The sequence below is a fragment of the Leptodactylus fuscus genome, chromosome 1, assembly GCF_031893055.1.
Source record: "Leptodactylus fuscus isolate aLepFus1 chromosome 1, aLepFus1.hap2, whole genome shotgun sequence".
NCBI classification, from domain to species: domain Eukaryota; kingdom Metazoa; phylum Chordata; class Amphibia; order Anura; family Leptodactylidae; genus Leptodactylus; species Leptodactylus fuscus.
Window position 1 is genome coordinate 59,321,467 of NC_134265.1, and position 19,968 is coordinate 59,341,434.

A 19,968-nucleotide genomic window follows, 5' to 3' on the forward strand; every position below is an offset into this window, starting at 1 on the left:
AATGCATTGGCCAGCGCTGATTGGCCAGAGTACGGAACTCGACCAATCAGCGCTGGCTCTGCTGGAGGAGGCGGAGTCTAAGGTCGGACCTGAATGGAGACTGGTGTGGAGCGATCTTAGACTCCGCCTCCTCCAGCAGAGCCAGCGCTGATTGGCCGAATTCCGTACTCTGGCCAATCAGCACTGGCTAATGCATTGTATTGGCGTGATGAAGCAGTGCTGAATGTGTGTGCTTAGCACACACATTCAGCTCTACTTCATCGGGCTAATAGAATGCATTGGCCAGCGCTGATTGGCCGAATTCCGTACTCTGGCCAATCAGTGCTGGCCAATGCATTCTATTAGCTTGATGAAGCAGAGTGTGCACAAGGGTTCAAGCGCACCCTCGGCTCTGATGTAGGAGAGCCGAGGGTGCACTTGAACCCTTGTGCACCCTCAGCTCTGCTACATCAGAGCCGAGGGTGCGCTTGAACCCTTGTGCACACTCTGCTTCATCAAGCTAATAGAATGCATTGGCCAGCGCTGATTGGCCAATGTATTCTATTAGCCTGATGAAGTAGAGCTGAATGTGTGTGCTAAGCACACACATTCAGCTCTACTTCATCGGGCTAATAGAATGCATTGGCCAGCGCTGATTGGCCAGAGTACGGAACTCGACCAATCAGCGCTGGCTCTGCTGGAGGAGGCGGAGTCTAAGATCGCTCCACACCAGTCTCCATTCAGGTCCGACCTTAGACTCCGCCTCCTCCAGCAGAGCCAGCGCTGATTGGCCGAATTCCGTACTCTGGCCAATCAGCACTGGCTAATGCATTGTATTGGCTTGATGAAGCAGTGCTGAATGTGTGTGCTTAGCACACACATTCAGCTCTACTTCATCGGGCTAATAGAATGCATTGGCCAATCAGCGCTGGCCAATGCATTCTATTAGCGTGAACTGAGTTTGCACAGGGGTTCTAGTGCACCCTCGGCTCTGCTACATCAGATTGCTACATCTGATGTAGCAGTGCCGAGTGTGCATCAGATGTGTAGTTGAGCAAAACTGACTCAGCACTGCTAAGTCTCTGCATTCGCATAGGAATGCATTGGCCAGCCTTCGGCCAATCAGCGCTGGCTCTGCCGGAGGAGGCGGAGTCTAAGGTCGGACCTGAATGGAGACTGGTGTGGAGCGATCTTAGACTCCGCCTCCTCCAGCAGAGCCAGCGCTGATTGGTCGAGTTCCGTACTCTGGCCAATCAGCGCTGGCCAATGCATTCTATTAGCCCGATGAAGTAGAGCTGAATGTGTGTGCTTAGCACACACATTCAGCTCTACTTCATCAGGCTAATAGAATACATTGGCCAATCAGCGCTGGCCAATGCATTCTATTAGCTTGATGAAGCAGAGTGTGCACAAGGGTTCAAGCGCACCCTCGGCTCTGATGTAGCAGAGCTGAGGGTGCACAAGGGTTCAAGTGCACCCTCGGCTCTCCTACATCAGAGCCGAGGGTGCGCTTGAACCCTTGTGCAGCCTCGGCTCTGCTACATCAGAGCCGAGGGTGCGCTTGAACCCTTGTGCACACTCTGCTTCATCAAGCTAATAGAATGCATTGGCCAGCACTGATTGGCCAGAGTACGGAATTCGGCCAATCAGCGCTGGCCAATGCATCCCTATGGGAAAAAGTTTATCTCACAAAAATCACAATTACACACCCGATAGAGCCCCAAAAAGTTATTTTTAATAACATTCCCCCCTAAATAAAGGTTATCCCTAGCTATCCCTGCCTGTACAGCTATCCCTGTCTCATAGTCACAAAGTTCACATTCTCATATGACCCGGATTTGAAATCCACTATTCGTCTAAAATGGAGGTCACCTGATTTCGGCAGCCAATGACTTTTTCCAATTTTTTTCAATGCCCCCAGTGTCGTAGTTCCTGTCCCACCTCCCCTGCGCTGTTATTGGTGCAAAAAAGGCGCCAGGGAAGGTGGGAGGGGAATCGAATTTTGGCGCACTTTACCACGTGGTGTTCGATTCGATTCGAACATGGCGAACACCCTGATATCCGATCGAACATGTGTTCGATAGAACACTGTTCGCTCATCTCTAGTCATAACCCAATGTGGTTGTATGAATAGGTAGAGCTCTCACCTTGGTTGGTTGTGAGTGATTCGCAACTACCAAATTCATTTCAGAATCTATAAACACAGGGTTCCTCTCTGGGTAGTATTGACCACAGGATCCGTATCACCCTACGGTGTCAGGAATATGCAAAAAGGACCAAAGGTAGACCTTCAAGAGGTCACAAAGAAGGACCCCACTTCACCCAAGGATGTTCAATCCAATGTATCTTCTTTATTCATCAACACACACAACGCATTTCAACCCCTTTTTCAAGTGTACATAGGCAAAAGATAGCACATGTGCACTTGAAAAAGAGGTTTATACCCTGAAACGCATTGTGTGTGTTGATGAATACAGAAGATACATTGCATTGAACATCCTTGGGTGAAGTGGGGTCCTTCTTTGGGACCTCTTGGAAGTCTACCTTTGCTCCTTTTTGCATATTCATGTTTAGAACTGGTCTGGTAGTCAAACCCCCGCCGATCAGGATTCATATCACCTTAAGATGTCAGGAAAATGCAGAAAGGAGCAAAGGTAGACCAGCAAGAAGTCACAAAGAAGGACCGTGCTACACCCAAGGATGTTCAATCAAATGTATCTATTCATCAACATACACAATGCATTTCAACCTCTTTTTCAAGTGTACATAGACAAAAATAGCACGTTCTATCTTCTGTCCATGTACACTTGAAATAGGTGTTTATACCCTGAAATGCCTTCATCCTTGGGTGAAAGGCACTCCTTCTTCATGAGCTCTAGGAGGTCTACCTTTGGTCCTTTTTGAATATTCATGATCAGAACTGGTCTGGCGATCAGACCCCACCGATCACATAGTTATCCCCTACCCTGTAGATAAATGCATTGTTACCTACCATGCATCCCAAGCAATTTCATAAGACCCCAGAGATCAGGGCATTCCTGACCACATACTGAATGGAAGATTTTTGTAAATAAGTCATTGCCTATTGGATTATTTCAATCTTTTTATAATGGTCACTATTATTTAATTTCCACCTCTCCTCGCTCCTCCTCTTCAGTTCAGTATGCTCCCGTACATGACATCTTAGCGCCATTAGCACGCAATGTGCAGCAGCTCCTAAAGCCACTCCATGATGACAACTCCAAGGCTTTACAGCTGATGGGGTAAGCAAGCGTGGAGACCATTAATGCCCCCCTGGGACTATTAATGCCCCCTGTGTAGGGGCAATGAGGAGCCATTAAATGTGTATGTGGTCACTAAGGGCTAAGTCTTTGTGTGTGGATTTCAGCAAACCTACATCCACAGAAGATCTGGAACATCTTGCAAAAACTATCTGCCAATGTACCTAGAAGAATTGATGCTGTGCTAAAGACAAAGGGAGGTCACACCAAATATTAATGTGATTTAGCTTTCTCCTTTGTTCATTCACTTTGCATCTTGGTAACTAATAAAAAATAAACTATTAACACATCCGTTGTTGAAAACGTTCTCACTTTGTAGAATTTTTTCCACACCTACCTGAAACTTTTGCACAGCGCTATAGGTATATTTTGATAATAACCTTATAGGGTGTCCACAGAAAGTTTGACTTATGCCTTGCTCTATTGTCATGCTGTGTCTTGTCAATGCTCAGATTGTCCAGTACTATATGGAATATTTTAATGCAATTTGCTTAGATTTAAACCAAGTAGATCAAGTCTTGTTATTGTTTCACGTGCTATTTAGCAGCAGGTAGATATTGACTGCTGAGACTAAACAGCATGAAAGTGACGTTTCTCTACAGAAAACAAGATGAACTAACATTGGGCTAAGATATAAATTTTAGTTTAGGGATAGATAACAGGAGGATTCTAACGGAGGAAAAGTAACTGTAACCTTTATGTATTACTTGGCGTTTCCTACAGATTTACGACAGTCACCATATTAAGAAGCTCTTCTATCTCGATGACTCTGCTCGTGTCTTTTCTTGTGTATTGTTTTTAGGCCTTTTGATTTGTAAGGGCAGATGATTCATGGTTACAAGGTGTCACATTTACTATAGACCCTCTAAAGAACACCTGTCACAACGGAATTAACTAAACAAATAAAACCCAAGTGTAAATGGTGCTCTCAAAGCTGGGTGGGCTGCTAATATTAGACTACATAACAACCCAGCCTTGTCATGGCGTATATTTTCAGCATGCAGTATATCTTATTTTAGAGTCATGTTTATAGATCTAGGAATAATGGAGTCGCCCAGTTTCTAGTGAATGGCTCTCAGCTGTCCGAAAATAGAAACAGATATGGCGTTTGCTAAATGGCACTGGGCGGGTGAGGGTTCATGTAAACAGTTGTGATGGCAGCAATGAAGCTTTATATCATGTCATGTACTGCTGTGTCTATATCTCCCGCTTCTACATGGACAAATATACAATTCAGTTATATGTGAATATTACAAGCCATGAGCGCTGAGCTCACTTATGTCATTAAAGAGCATGCACTGTCAGCTCTGCGCATGCTCAGCGTTATTCTATTCTATTTTTATTCTATTCTATTCTCTATTCTATTCCTACACAAGCGACTCTGTGCTTGCCGGTCATCTTTATTCTTTTCCTACACCAGGTAAGAGGACCAGGACATCACAGGGGCGTGATGCAATTGCAAAGGCAGGAGTAGAATAGCCTTTCTAAAGGCTATTCCAACGTGTCTTTGGTTTAAAATGCATTTCGATACCACGAAGTGTGAGGAAATCCATATTTGATGCGAATCGAAAATTTCCTGAATTTCGGATCAAAATCCACTTCGTCAGCTTCGATTAGCTCATCTCTACACATTACAGTGATAAACTCACATGCCTTTATTATATATAGATGTAGCACAGTTTATCGTGACTTTTAACAATTTAAGTAAATAGTTTCAATATTAGTTTTGTTGACTTTTTTCCAATGCTTTTAATGGCTCCAAAGACATACTGATAGTGAATTTAGATTATGAGCCCTGTATGGGAGAGTGATTGGCGATATTTGTAAAGCATTGCAGAATATGTTGACACTATACAGGTAAGAGAAAGAATGATAGTAATAATAAATGGCTTTTGTTACAAGTAGAGATGAGCGAACAGTGTTCTATCGAACTCATGTTCGATCGGATATTAGGCTGTTCGGCATGTTCGAATCGAATCGAACACCGCGTGGTAAAGTGCGCCATTACTCGATTCCCCTCCCACCTTCCCTGGCGCCTTTTTTGCTCCAATAACAGCGCAGGGTAGGTGGGACAGGAACTACGACACCGGTGACGTTGAAAAAAGTAGGCAAAACCCATTGGCTGCCGAAAACATGTGACCTCTAATTTAAAAGAACAGCGCCGCCCAGCTTCGCGTCATTCTGAGCTTGCAATTCACCGAGGACGGAGGTTTCCGTCCAGTTAGCTAGGGGTTAGATTCTGGGTAGGCAGGGACAGGCTAGGATAGGAAGGAGAAGACAACCAACAGCTCTTATAAGAGCTAAATTCCAGGGAGAAGCTTGTCAGTGTAACGTGGCACTGACGGGCTCAATCGCCGCAACCCAGCTTTCCCAGGATCCTGAATGGAATACACTGTCAGTGTATTCCCGTATACCCGATATATACCCCCGATACCCGTTCCAACGGTGTGCCCCCCCACCTTCACCCCAGAAATACCCTGCAAGTCCCCTAGCAATAGAATTGGGGCTATATACACCCACTATTTTTGCTACTGCCATATAGTGCCATTGTCTCACTGGGAATTCAAAGAATATATTGGGCTTACATATAACTTCAATTCCAGGGAGAAGCTTGTCAGTGTAACGTGGCACTGACGGGCTCAATCGCCGCAACCCAGCTTTCCCAGGATCCTGAATGGAACACACTGACAGTGTATTCCCGTATACCCCATATATACACCCCAAATCCCCGTTCCAACGGTGTGCCCCCCCACCTTCACCTCAGAAATACCCTGCAAGTCCCCTAGCAATAGAATTGGGGCTATATACACCCACAATTTTTGCTACTGGTATACAGTGCCATTGTCTCACTGGGAATTCAAAGAATATATGGGGGTTATGTGCACCCACAATTTTTAATACTGCTATACAGTGCCATTGTCTGACTGGGAATTCAAAGAATATATGGGGGTTATGTGCACCCACAATTTTTAATACTGGTATATAGTGCCATTGTCTGACTGGGAATTCAAAGAATATATGGGGGTTACGTGCACCCACAATTTTTAATACTGGTATACAGTGCCATTGTCTGACTGGGAATTCAAAGAATATATGGGGGTTACGTGCACCCACAATTTTTAATACTGCTATACAGTGCCATTGTCTGACTGGGAATTCAAAGAATATATGGGGGTTATGTGCACCCACAATTTTTACTACTGGTATACAGTGCCATTGTCTGACTGGGAATTCAAAGAATATATTGGGGTGACGTGCACCCACAATTTTTGCTACTGCTATACAGTTCCATTGTCTGACTGGGAATTCAAAGAATATATGGGGGTTATGTGCACCCACAATTTTTAATACTGGTATACAGTGCCATTGTCTGACTGGGAATTCAAAGAATATATGGGGGTTATGTGCACCCACAATTTTTAATACTGGTATACAGTGCCATTGTCTGACTGGGAATTCAAAGAATATATGGGGGTTACGTGCACCCACAATTTTTAATACTGCTATACAGTGCCATTGTCTGACTGGGAATTCAAAGAATATATGGGGGTTACGTGCACCCACAATTTTTAATACTGGTATACAGTGCCATTGTCTGACTGGGAATTCAAAGAATATATGGGGGTTATGTGCACCCACAATTTTTAATACTGGTATACAGTGCCATTGTCTGACTGGGAATTCAAAGAATATATGGGGGTTATGTGCACCCACAATTTTTAATACTGGTATACAGTGCCATTGTCTGACTGGGAATTCAAAGAATATATGGGGGTTATGTGCACCCACAATTTTTACTACTGGTATACAGTGCCATTGTCTAACTGGGAATTCAAAGAATATATTGGGGTGACGTGCACCCACAATTTTTGCTACTGCTATACAGTTCCATTGTCTCACTGGGAATTCAAAGAATATATGGGGGTTATGTGCACCCACAATTTTTAATACTGGTATACAGTGCCATTGTCTGACTGGGAATTCAAAGAATATATGGGGGTTATGTGCACCCACAATTTTTAATACTGGTATACAGTGCCATTGTCTGACTGGGAATTCAAAGAATATATGGGGGTTATGTGCACCCACAATTTTTACTACTGGTATACAGTGCCATTGTCTAACTGGGAATTCAAAGAATATATTGGGGTGACGTGCACCCACAATTTTTGCTACTGCTATACAGTTCCATTGTCTCACTGGGAATTCAAAGAATATATGGGGGTTATGTGCACCCACAATTTTTAATACTGGTATACAGTGCCATTGTCTGACTGGGAATTCAAAGAATATATGGGGGTTATGTGCACCCACAATTTTTAATACTGGTATATAGTGCCATTGTCTGACTGGGAATTCAAAGAATATATGGGGGTTACGTGCACCCACAATTTTTAATACTGGTATACAGTGCCATTGTCTGACTGGGAATTCAAAGAATATATGGGGGTTATGTGCACCCACAATTTTTAATACTGGTATACAGTGCCATTGTCTGACTGGGAATTCAAAGAATATATGGGGGTTACGTGCACCCACAATTTTTAATACTGCTATACAGTGCCATTGTCTGACTGGGAATTCAAAGAATATATGGGGGTTATGTGCACCCACAATTTTTACTACTGGTATACAGTGCCATTGTCTGACTGGGAATTCAAAGAATATATTGGGGTGACGTGCACCCACAATTTTTGCTACTGCTATACAGTTCCATTGTCTGACTGGGAATTCAAAGAATATATGGGGGTTATGTGCACCCACAATTTTTAATACTGGTATACAGTGCCATTGTCTGACTGGGAATTCAAAGAATATATGGGGGTTATGTGCACCCACAATTTTTAATACTGGTATACAGTGCCATTGTCTGACTGGGAATTCAAAGAATATATGGGGGTTACGTGCACCCACAATTTTTAATACTGCTATACAGTGCCATTGTCTGACTGGGAATTCAAAGAATATATGGGGGTTACGTGCACCCACAATTTTTAATACTGGTATACAGTGCCATTGTCTGACTGGGAATTCAAAGAATATATGGGGGTTATGTGCACCCACAATTTTTAATACTGGTATACAGTGCCATTGTCTGACTGGGAATTCAAAGAATATATGGGGGTTATGTGCACCCACAATTTTTAATACTGGTATACAGTGCCATTGTCTGACTGGGAATTCAAAGAATATATGGGGGTTATGTGCACCCACAATTTTTACTACTGGTATACAGTGCCATTGTCTAACTGGGAATTCAAAGAATATATTGGGGTGACGTGCACCCACAATTTTTGCTACTGCTATACAGTTCCATTGTCTCACTGGGAATTCAAAGAATATATGGGGGTTATGTGCACCCACAATTTTTAATACTGGTATACAGTGCCATTGTCTGACTGGGAATTCAAAGAATATATGGGGGTTATGTGCACCCACAATTTTTAATACTGGTATACAGTGCCATTGTCTGACTGGGAATTCAAAGAATATATGGGGGTTATGTGCACCCACAATTTTTACTACTGGTATACAGTGCCATTGTCTAACTGGGAATTCAAAGAATATATTGGGGTGACGTGCACCCACAATTTTTGCTACTGCTATACAGTTCCATTGTCTCACTGGGAATTCAAAGAATATATGGGGGTTATGTGCACCCACAATTTTTAATACTGGTATACAGTGCCATTGTCTGACTGGGAATTCAAAGAATATATGGGGGTTATGTGCACCCACAATTTTTAATACTGGTATATAGTGCCATTGTCTGACTGGGAATTCAAAGAATATATGGGGGTTACGTGCACCCACAATTTTTAATACTGGTATACAGTGCCATTGTCTGACTGGGAATTCAAAGAATATATGGGGGTTATGTGCACCCACAATTTTTAATACTGGTATACAGTGCCATTGTCTGACTGGGAATTCAAAGAATATATGGGGGTTACGTGCACCCACAATTTTTAATACTGGTATACAGTGCCATTGTCTGACTGGGAATTCAAAGAATATATGGGGGTTATGTGCACCCACAATTTTTAATACTGGTATACAGTGCCATTGTCTGACTGGGAATTCAAAGAATATATGGGGGTTATGTGCACCCACAATTTTTACTACTGGTATACAGTGCCATTGTCTAACTGGGAATTCAAAGAATATATTGGGGTGACGTGCACCCACAATTTTTGCTACTGCTATACAGTTCCATTGTCTCACTGGGAATTCAAAGAATATATGGGGGTTATGTGCACCCACAATTTTTAATACTGGTATACAGTGCCATTGTCTGACTGGGAATTCAAAGAATATATGGGGGTTATGTGCACCCACAATTTTTAATACTGGTATACAGTGCCATTGTCTGACTGGGAATTCAAAGAATATATGGGGGTTATGTGCACCCACAATTTTTACTACTGGTATACAGTGCCATTGTCTAACTGGGAATTCAAAGAATATATTGGGGTGACGTGCACCCACAATTTTTGCTACTGCTATACAGTTCCATTGTCTGACTGGGAATTCAAAGAATATATGGGGGTTATGTGCACCCACAATTTTTACTACTGGTATACAGTGCCATTGTCTAACTGGGAATTCAAAGAATATATTGGGGTGACGTGCACCCACAATTTTTGCTACTGCTATACAGTTCCATTGTCTCACTGGGAATTCAAAGAATATATGGGGGTTATGTGCACCCACAATTTTTAATACTGGTATACAGTGCCATTGTCTGACTGGGAATTCAAAGAATATATGGGGGTTATGTGCACCCACAATTTTTAATACTGGTATATAGTGCCATTGTCTGACTGGGAATTCAAAGAATATATGGGGGTTACGTGCACCCACAATTTTTAATACTGGTATACAGTGCCATTGTCTGACTGGGAATTCAAAGAATATATGGGGGTTATGTGCACCCACAATTTTTAATACTGGTATACAGTGCCATTGTCTGACTGGGAATTCAAAGAATATATGGGGGTTATGTGCACCCACAATTTTTACTACTGGTATACAGTGCCATTGTCTAACTGGGAATTCAAAGAATATATTGGGGTGACGTGCACCCACAATTTTTGCTACTGCTATACAGTTCCATTGTCTCACTGGGAATTCAAAGAATATATGGGGGTTATGTGCACCCACAATTTTTAATACTGGTATACAGTGCCATTGTCTGACTGGGAATTCAAAGAATATATGGGGGTTATGTGCACCCACAATTTTTAATACTGGTATACAGTGCCATTGTCTGACTGGGAATTCAAAGAATATATGGGGGTTATGTGCACCCACAATTTTTACTACTGGTATACAGTGCCATTGTCTAACTGGGAATTCAAAGAATATATTGGGGTGACGTGCACCCACAATTTTTGCTACTGCTATACAGTTCCATTGTCTGACTGGGAATTCAAAGAATATATGGGGGTTATGTGCACCCACAATTTTTACTACTGGTATACAGTGCCATTGTCTAACTGGGAATTCAAAGAATATATTGGGGTGACGTGCACCCACAATTTTTGCTACTGCTATACAGTTCCATTGTCTCACTGGGAATTCAAAGAATATATGGGGGTTATGTGCACCCACAATTTTTAATACTGGTATACAGTGCCATTGTCTGACTGGGAATTCAAAGAATATATGGGGGTTATGTGCACCCACAATTTTTAATACTGGTATATAGTGCCATTGTCTGACTGGGAATTCAAAGAATATATGGGGGTTACGTGCACCCACAATTTTTAATACTGGTATACAGTGCCATTGTCTGACTGGGAATTCAAAGAATATATGGGGGTTATGTGCACCCACAATTTTTAATACTGGTATACAGTGCCATTGTCTCACTGGGAATTCCACAAATAATTTGGGGATTCATTCACCCTACATCTCAGGCTCTTGCCATATTCACCCAGGTTGTCAGTGCTGCACCAGCTCGTTCCCAGACAGCTCGGCCCGAAAAACGCGTTACCTATATAGAGGATTTGGACAATGAAGACAACATGTTCTAAATCTAATGTCTGCACCTTCTCCAGAATTAAAATAAAGGCAGCGTTTAACTTTCAAATAGCACTGCACAAAGGAAGAGCTTATCAGCTTGTCTCATGACATGCTACTGAAAAGTTTCATTTGTGTATCTTAATGTAAATATAGTTGTATAAGCTTTTTGGGTTTTAGGCACTGCCAAGTTATTTATTACCACCCACTCCCTTATAATGATGATGACGCCAAAGTCACTGTGGGTGTTCAGAGCTCACAGCTTTGGGTGACATTTGTCTTGCTCTCTGTCGGTACCAGCTGTCTTTTTGGATACCGTAAAGTTATGTTGACTTTATTAACAGCTATAGAAGCTTTAGCCAGGTTGTGACGGTGTGTAACCCTAACAACACTAAGTGGGATACACATTAATAGTCAGTCTATGTACGCTAAACGTATCACTGAAGTAATTTTTTTTCCCTCTCCCCTAATATAAGAAAGGAACAGACATTAGACCTAGACCGGGGTTCGAGGCTTGAAAAAATCCAGTATTATTTGTTCTTCATGATGTGAAATATGTGTTGAAAAGCAACCCAAGATGAAGTCAGCCATGTGTGCCAGTGTGTTACTTGGCATGCCTTTGCTGGCCCCAACTGTAAGGGTCACTCTCCATTTCCTCCATTTTCCACTCCCCTTCACACCATTTGTGGTGAAGCAATGGGATGCACTGAAGTGCACCCTCTAGCCTCGTGTGGGATAGGGACATCAGATGCCACTCCAACCCCCTCGTCTTCCTCCGCCAGCCAACGGTGCGAAGATGAGAGGAGTGTGCTCTGAATGTTTTCTGCCTAGCAGAGGCTAGTTCTCACTTACGAAAATGGCCCCACTTTGACCTGTATATCAGGCACAATGGTGTAGGTTTCAAAGAAACATGGCACCAACAAGTTGGAAAACGTGGGCCATGCGTGGACCGTGTTTGAGTCTGGCAAGCTCCAGATCTGCTACCAGGTTCCAGCCATTATCACAGGCGCAAAAATGCCAGGCCCCAGGTGTAGCAGGGAAAAAAAAATGCCATCTCAGCCAGGATGGCATCCCTGACCTCGGAGGCACTGTGCTGTCTGTCCCCCAAGCTGATCAGTTTCAGCACGGCCTACTGACATCTCCCCATGCCAGTGTTACAGTGTTTTCCGCTAGTAGCTGGGGTGGAGGTTGCAGCTTCGTAGGGTTTCAGTCTACTCCTGCCATGAATTTTGGCCTGGGAGAGGAGATAGGCCACCCCAGTTTGCACCCGGGGAACAGACTCCACCACATTCACCCTGCCTGTCATTAAAGATAAGCACTGCAGCATCCCTGACCACAGGCGCTTGTCCATGTGTCGGTGGTCAAGTGGACCTTGCAGCAAAGCGCAGAGCTCTGGGCCCGACTGATGTTATGGGACACATGCAGGCGCAAGGCAGAGACAGCACACCAAGAGAAGTAGTAACGGCTAGGCCCAGCATAGGGAGGTGCCCCAGCTGCCATCTGCTGACGGAAGGCCTGGGTCTCCAGAAGCATAAACAAACACCAACATCTCCAGGGCCAGCAGTTTATCGATGAGGCTGTTACAGGCTTGGGCATGGGGGTGGGTTGTATTGTACTTCTGCCTGCAATGAAAAGCTTGGGAAATGTGGAGTGGCTGGGAAGAGGCGCATGATGGTGCAGGCCAAAAGGGCGCATGAGGGTGAACTCCCCAATGTGTCAGAGATAGGTGTGTAGGTGTCCTTGCATCATATACTTGCACCATATTTGGCTTTGGAAGTTAATTTTGTGCCAAAAAGTGGTTAAGACAGCGATCCCTCAGCTACTCCCGTTACACTGTCTATTGAAGTTACCATCTGTGGAAGTGGACCACCATTTCTAAGATCCCAAAGGAAGCAGGCAAGAGATGTGCAGTTCAGAAAAAAAGATGAGAAAATAAGTTTAGGCTGTAGAGCACAGAGGGATCGGAGAGGACAGAGCTGGTGTCGGCCAGGTATTCCCACAACATGCGCCTATACTTGTCCCTCCTGGTGACACTAGGCCCCTGAGTGGCAGTAATTTGTCCAGGGGGGCCATTAACGTGTTCCAGACCTAGGAATAAGTCTTCCAACAGGGTAGAGTTTTGCATGCCTTTGCTTCTACCCACTGTTTTTGCTGCTTAGCTTCCCTCCACATCTACTCTGCTTTCACCCCTAAACATCACCCCAGTTTATGCCTTTGCTTCTACCCAGGTTTTTTGTTGATTTAGCTTCCCTCTACATCTACACTGCTTTAGCCCCTAGACATCACCCCTGTCCATGTGGGGTCGGTGGCCTCGTCATCCACCAACTCCTCTTCCAATTGCGCACTGCCCCCTTACTGCAAACCGCACATGACCACAGCTTGCCTTGATGGCAACTGTGTCTCATGATCCCCACTTAGGTCCAGACAAGTCGGTGGCGGGTCCAAAACCCCAAAATTGGAAGGAAATGGCAGATGCTGCAGTATTTCTAACACCTGTTCCTGGTGCTCGGGCCTGGTCTGTGTTGTACCCTGCACCCTGCTTAACGCATCTGCCATATCCGAAGTTGTGCTGAGCGCATGCTAATGTTTCGTGTCCAGTGCAATGGATGGGATGGGATTTCACATAAGTCTGCCACCCATGGCCACTCATGGTTGAGCAACTGAGGGAGTTGACTTTGACGAACCCGAGGGTTTTGGAGTTGGAACTACATCAAAGGTCTGTGCTGCTCACACACTCTGCTCAACACATGATATGTTTAGTGCCAGCAGTGTGGAGACGTCGCACAACAGCCGTTGTTCCAGCAGGTACAGGCGTTGTAGGAGTGCATAGAGGCTAGCAGCGGCAACTATACACTTTAAAAACTATCCGCACAAGCGCCACACTTTCACCAGTAGCTCAGGAACATTGGGGTACCTTTTTCAAAAGATTAGCAGCAATGAGTTAAAAACGTGGCCCAGGCATGGAATATGTTGCAGGCTGCCAAGCTACAGAGCCAATCCCAGGTTACGGCCATTATCACACATGACAACATGCCTGGGCCCAGGTGCAGTGGCAAAAACCACATTGCCGTCTCATCGAGGATGGCATGACTCACTTTGTAGGCAGTGTGCTGTCTGGCCCCCAAGCTGATGAGCTTCAGCACGGCCCGCTGACGTCTCCCCACACCAGTGTTGCAGCGTTTCCAGCTCGTAGCTGGGGTCAATTTAACAGCGGAGGAGGGTGGTGTTTCAGCCCTCCTCCCAGGAATGTTGTGTGGGGAGACAAGTCAGGCCACCACATTTTGCGACCCGGTCCACGCCTCAACTACATTCAACCACTGTGCCCAAATTGAAAGGTAGCGTCCCTGTCCGCATGCACTTGTCCATTCGTAACTGGTCACATGGAACTTTAGGGCTAAGCGCTGAATTTAGGGACCGCCTCATGTTTGGGGGAAAGTGCTGGTGTGGACGGCACAGTGCGGTGGCGCAGTAGACACTCTGCCCAAAAAGGGCAGAGTGTCCCCCAGCCGGGATTCCAACATCTCCTGGGCCAGATTTCTTGAGATGAGGCCGTTGAAGCCTTGGGCATGTGGGTGGGTTGCGCTGTACTTTAGCATGAAATGAAAGGCTTGGGAGATGGGGAGTTGCTGGGAAGAGGCGCATGATGGCGCGGGCAAAAGGAGAAATGGCAGGAAAAGGTGAGGATAAGGGTGAACTCCCCAAAGTGTCAGAGGCAGATGTGGAGGTGTCCTGGCTCCTGGTCTGGACTGCAGCGCCAGCCCTGTCAACAGTGGAAGAGGCAGTGGCCGCCAGGCCAAACGACGATTATCCTGCGCTTGCTCTCACCCACTGAGCCCAGGGCTTGCCTTCCAAATGATGGCACCCGCAAGAGGTGGTGAGATTCCTCTCCGCAGATCTCCAAACCATCTTGGACTTGCAAATTGCACTAAATTTGTCATGTAACTGACATGTATATGATGAGTCTATCCATTGTCTGTTCATTTTGGTGAAAGTCAGCCTGTCAGCTGACAGACAGCTGTGCTTGTCAGTGATGATGTCACCGGCTGCTTGTACCCCCAGTTTTTGCTGCTTAGCTTGCCTCCACATCCACACTGCTTTTGCCCCTACACATCACCCCTATCCATGCCTGTGCCTCTAGCCATAAGTCTGCCACCCATGGAAACTCATGGTGCAGAAAGTGAGGGAGCTGACTCTGAGGAACCCTTGGGTTTTGTAGCTGGTACTCCATCAAAGGTCTCTGCTGCTCACACACCCTGCTGAACATACGGTATCTAGGGTTAGAGCGTGTGGTGACCTCGCACAACAGTAGGTGCTTCAGGCAGATGTAGGCCTTGCTGGAGTGTATTGCGGCTAGCTCCAGGTACTGTAGACTTGGGAAAGTGGGTGTCCAAGTGCCGCACTTTCACCCTTAGCTCAGCTAATTTGGGGTATGTTTTTAAAGATCATTGCACCACTACATTGAACATGTGGGCCAGGCATGGAACGTGTTGGAGGCTGGCAAGCTCCAGAGCCCTCCAACAAGCTAAAAAACCTGGCCCCAGGGGCAGCGGGGATAAACAAATTGCCATCTCATCCAGGATGGCATCCCTGACCTCAGAGGCAGTGTGCTGTCCGTCTCCCAAGCTGATGAGCTTCAGCCCAGCCTGCTGACGTCTCCCCACACCAGTGTTGCAGCGTTTTCAGCTCGTAGCTGGGGTAAATCTAACAGCGGAGGAGGAGGAGGGTGGTGTTTCAGCCCTCCTCCCAGGAATGTTTTGTGGGGAAACAAGTCAGGAAAATTCTTGAAACGGGAGAGTTTTGCATCTTTGCCCTTGCTGCCTATGGACATCCCTTTGCCTCTAGCCACCATTTTCCCTGCTTTGCTTGCCTCCAAATCCACACTGCTTTTGCCCCTAGACATCACCCCAGTCCATGCCTTAGCTTGTACCCCCAGTTTTTCCTGCTTAGCTTGCCTCCACATCCACACTGCTTTTGCCCCTAGACATCACCCCAGTCCATGCCTTAGCTTGTATCCCCAGTTTTTCCTGCTTAGCTTGCCTCCACATCCACACTGCTTTTGCCCCTAGACATCACCCCAGTCCATGCCTTAGCTTGTACCCCCAGTTTTTCCTGCTTAGCTTGCCTCCACATCCACACTGCTTTTGCCCCTAGACATCATCCCTATCCATGCCTCTTCCCCTAGCCATAACTCTGCCACCCCTGGAAACTCATGGTGCAGAAACTTTGGTTGCTGACTTTGAGGAACCCTTGGGTTTTGTAGATGGAACTCCATCAAAGGTCTGTGCAGCTCACACACCCTGCTCAAGATATGGTATTGTAGGGTTTCAGCGTGTGTGAATGACGGACAACAGCCTGTGTTTGGACAGATGTAGGCCTTGCTAGAGTGTTTTTAGGCTAGCAGCGACTCCTGTGCACTTGCAAAAGTGGGCGCACAAGCGCCGCATTTTCAACAGTAGCTTCGGTACATTTGGGTATGTTTTTAAAAAACTTTGCACCACTAGGTTAGACGTGGGCCAAACATGGAACGTGTTGGAGGCTGGCAAGCTCCAGAGCCGCTACCAGGTTCCAGCCATTATCACAGGCGTAAAAATGCCAGGCCCCAGGTGTAGCAGGGAAAAAAAAATGCCATCTCAGCCAGGATGGCATCCCTGACCTCGGAGGCACTGTGCTGTCTGTCCCCCAAGCTGATGAGCTTCAGCACCGCCTGCTGACGTCTCCCCACACCAGTGTTTTAGCGTTTGCCGCTAGTAGCTGTGGTGGAGGTTGCAGCGTCGTAGGGTTTCAGTCTACTCCTGCCATGAATTTTGGCCTGGGAGAGGAGATAGGCCACCCCAGTTTGCACCCGGGGAACAGACTCCACCACATTCACCCTGCCTGTCATTAAAGATAAGCACTGCAGCATCCCTGACCACAGGCGCTTGTCCAAGTGTCGGTGGTCAAGTGGACCTTGCAGCAAAGCGCGGAACTAAGGGCCCACCTGATGTTGAGTGACACGTGCTGGTGCAAGGCGGGGACGCCACACCGGGAGAAGTTGAGACGGCTAGGGACGGCATAGTGAGGTGCCACAGTTGCCATCAGGTCCGGGAAGGCGGGAGTTTCAACAAGCCGGAACGCCAACCTCTCCTGGGCCAGCAGTTTAGCGATGTTGGCGTTCTAGGCTTGCGTGGGTGGGTGGTTAGCGGTGTATTTCTGCCGGCGCTCCAATGTATGAGAGATGGTGGGTTGTTGTAAAGAAGCGCCTGATGGTGCCTTTGATGGTGCAGGAGAAGGAGATAAGACAGAAACAGGGGAGGATGAGGGAGAAGTCAACAAAGTGGCGGAGGCAGATGAAGTGATGTCCTGGCTCGTCCTCTGGAGTGCATCGCCAGCACTGTGAGCAGAGGCAGTGGCATGAACGGCGGGCGACGTTTGTCCTGCCGTTGCTGCCTGCCACTGATTCCATTGCTTGGATTCCAAATGACGGTGCATTGAAGTGGTGGACAGGTTGCTCTTCTCAGGGCCCCTACTCGATTTCGAGAGGCAAATTGTGTAGACGACACTATATCTGTCCTCGGCGCATTCCTTGAAAAAACTCTACACCTTCAAGAAACGTGCCCTCGATGGGGGAGTTTTTCTGGGCTGGGTACAAAAGGGAACATCTTCGGACATTCCGGGTCTGGCCTGGCTTCGGCAAAGCAGCTGACCTCTGCCTCTGGACATGTCTCTGCCTCTAGCTACCCTTTTTGGTGCTGCACCTGCCTCAACATCCACACTACTTTCCCAGCTTGACATCTGCCTTGTCCAGGTGGGGTCGGTGTCCTCGTCGTCCACCACCTCCTCTTCCAACTCCTGTCTCGCCTCCTCCTCCTGCACAATGCGCATGTCAACTGGCTGCCCTGACAGCAACTGCGTCTCATCGTCGTCGATGAGGGTGGGTTGCTGGTCATCCGCCACCAAATCGACCGGAGATGGAATGGAGGAGACTCTAGTGTTTGAGCATCTGGACACAGATACTCGTCTGTTAGGTCCGTGGAATCGCGAAATGGAGGGGCAGGTTGCGGTACAGTCAAAGGAAGGGAGAACAGCTCTGGGGAGCAGGGACAGTTGGGGTTATTGTTCTGAGAAGATTGGGAATTTTGGGTGGAAGGAGGACAAGACTGTTGGGTAAGAGGAGGTAGAGGCTGACTGGCTGGTGGACAATGTGCTTTAAGCGTTATCCGACAGCCATTGCAAGACCTGTTCCTGGTTCTCGGGCCTACTAATCTTTGTACCATTCAGCCTAGTTAATGTGGAACTTTTGTGCAAAGCGCAGAACTTAGGGCCCGCCTGATGTTAAGGGACACACGCTGGTACAAGGCTCAACTCACCCTAAGTGCCAAAAACACTGCTGGTGCAAGGCTCTACTCATGCCAAGGGCCTCAATCTCTGCTGGTAGCTCAGCTTAAGGTCATGTAACTTTGTTTGGAAGGGCTCATGTTAAGGGCTAGAAAAGTGAATTTTGGAAGGTCTTACCACATCACACACACACACACACACACACACACACACACACACACACACACACTCAAAATGACAGTTAAGGGTGAGGGCTTTTGGAATTCCCATTGCCTATTCCATTTGTGGTTGTCATGGGGAACGTGATTTAAAGGGGTGGTTGTTACTGTTTGTTGAGCTTAAATTGGGGTTTGTGTCCATCCATTTGGGGAGTAAAGAAGGTTTCCAGGTATTTTCCCACTTTGATAGAGGTTTTTTTGAATGTGGAAAGTGTGTAGTTGTTAGGCAGTGATGTTGGGGTAATAGAGGGTCTTTGGTGTGTTAGATGCCCCCAGGCATGCTTCCCCTGCTGTCCCAGTGTCATTCCAGAGGTGTTGGCATCATTTCCTGGGGTGTCATAGTGGACTTGGTGACCCTCCAGACACGGATTTGGGTTTCCCCCTTAACGAGTATCTGTTCCCCATAGACTATAATGGGGTTCGAAACCCGTTCGAACACACGAACATTGAGCGGCTGTTCGAATCGAATTTCGAACCTCGAACATTTTAGTGTTCGCTCATCTCTAGTTACAAGTTATCCTGGTTAGTAGATTTAAAGAGGACCTTTCATGTCCTCGGACATCGGTGGCATTATATACCCCGAGAAAGCTGGTAGTGACCAGGGGTGTGAGGAACAACCCCCTGACAGTACAAGTCTATGGATGAGAACTGTCATGGGGGCATTCTGCAAAGTCCAGTGATGATGCTGAGTTGTAAGGCCTGCTTTTATGACAGTGCAGGAATATAAGTGCCAAAACTAAGGGTACCTTACACGCGTAATACATTGAAAGCATAGGGAAAAAAGCCTCCCATTGATTTCAATGGGGAGCGCACGTATGATGGCTCCCATTCAAGTCAATGGAAGCTGCTTTTTACGCGCTCATTCTGAACGTGTTTTTACGATCAGAATGAGTGCAGCGTTACATTGTGTGAAGGCTCCCTAAGATTAAAAAGAAAAAATCCTGCTCATTTGAATATCCATAAAAAAGTTGATTTATTTTTATTTTGTTGCTTGTTGTTTTTTAAATAAAAAAAGACATGAAGAACGGATGAACCACAGATAGCATACCACCCACACATGAGCAGGTTAGGGGGCTCATCATTGGCCACAAACTAAGGCTTCAACGACAGGCAACACACCGTCCAAATCTGAGCAGGGTAGGGGGCTCAGT

The 19,968-nt window shown here is 46.2% G+C and overlaps 1 protein-coding gene across 1 annotated transcript in view; it reads right to left on the bottom strand.

The window, feature by feature from the left end:
• HAPLN1 (hyaluronan and proteoglycan link protein 1) overlaps positions 1-19,968 on the bottom strand; it is a 117,288-nt gene that overhangs the window by 26,674 nt on the left and 70,646 nt on the right. The window lies entirely within an intron of this gene.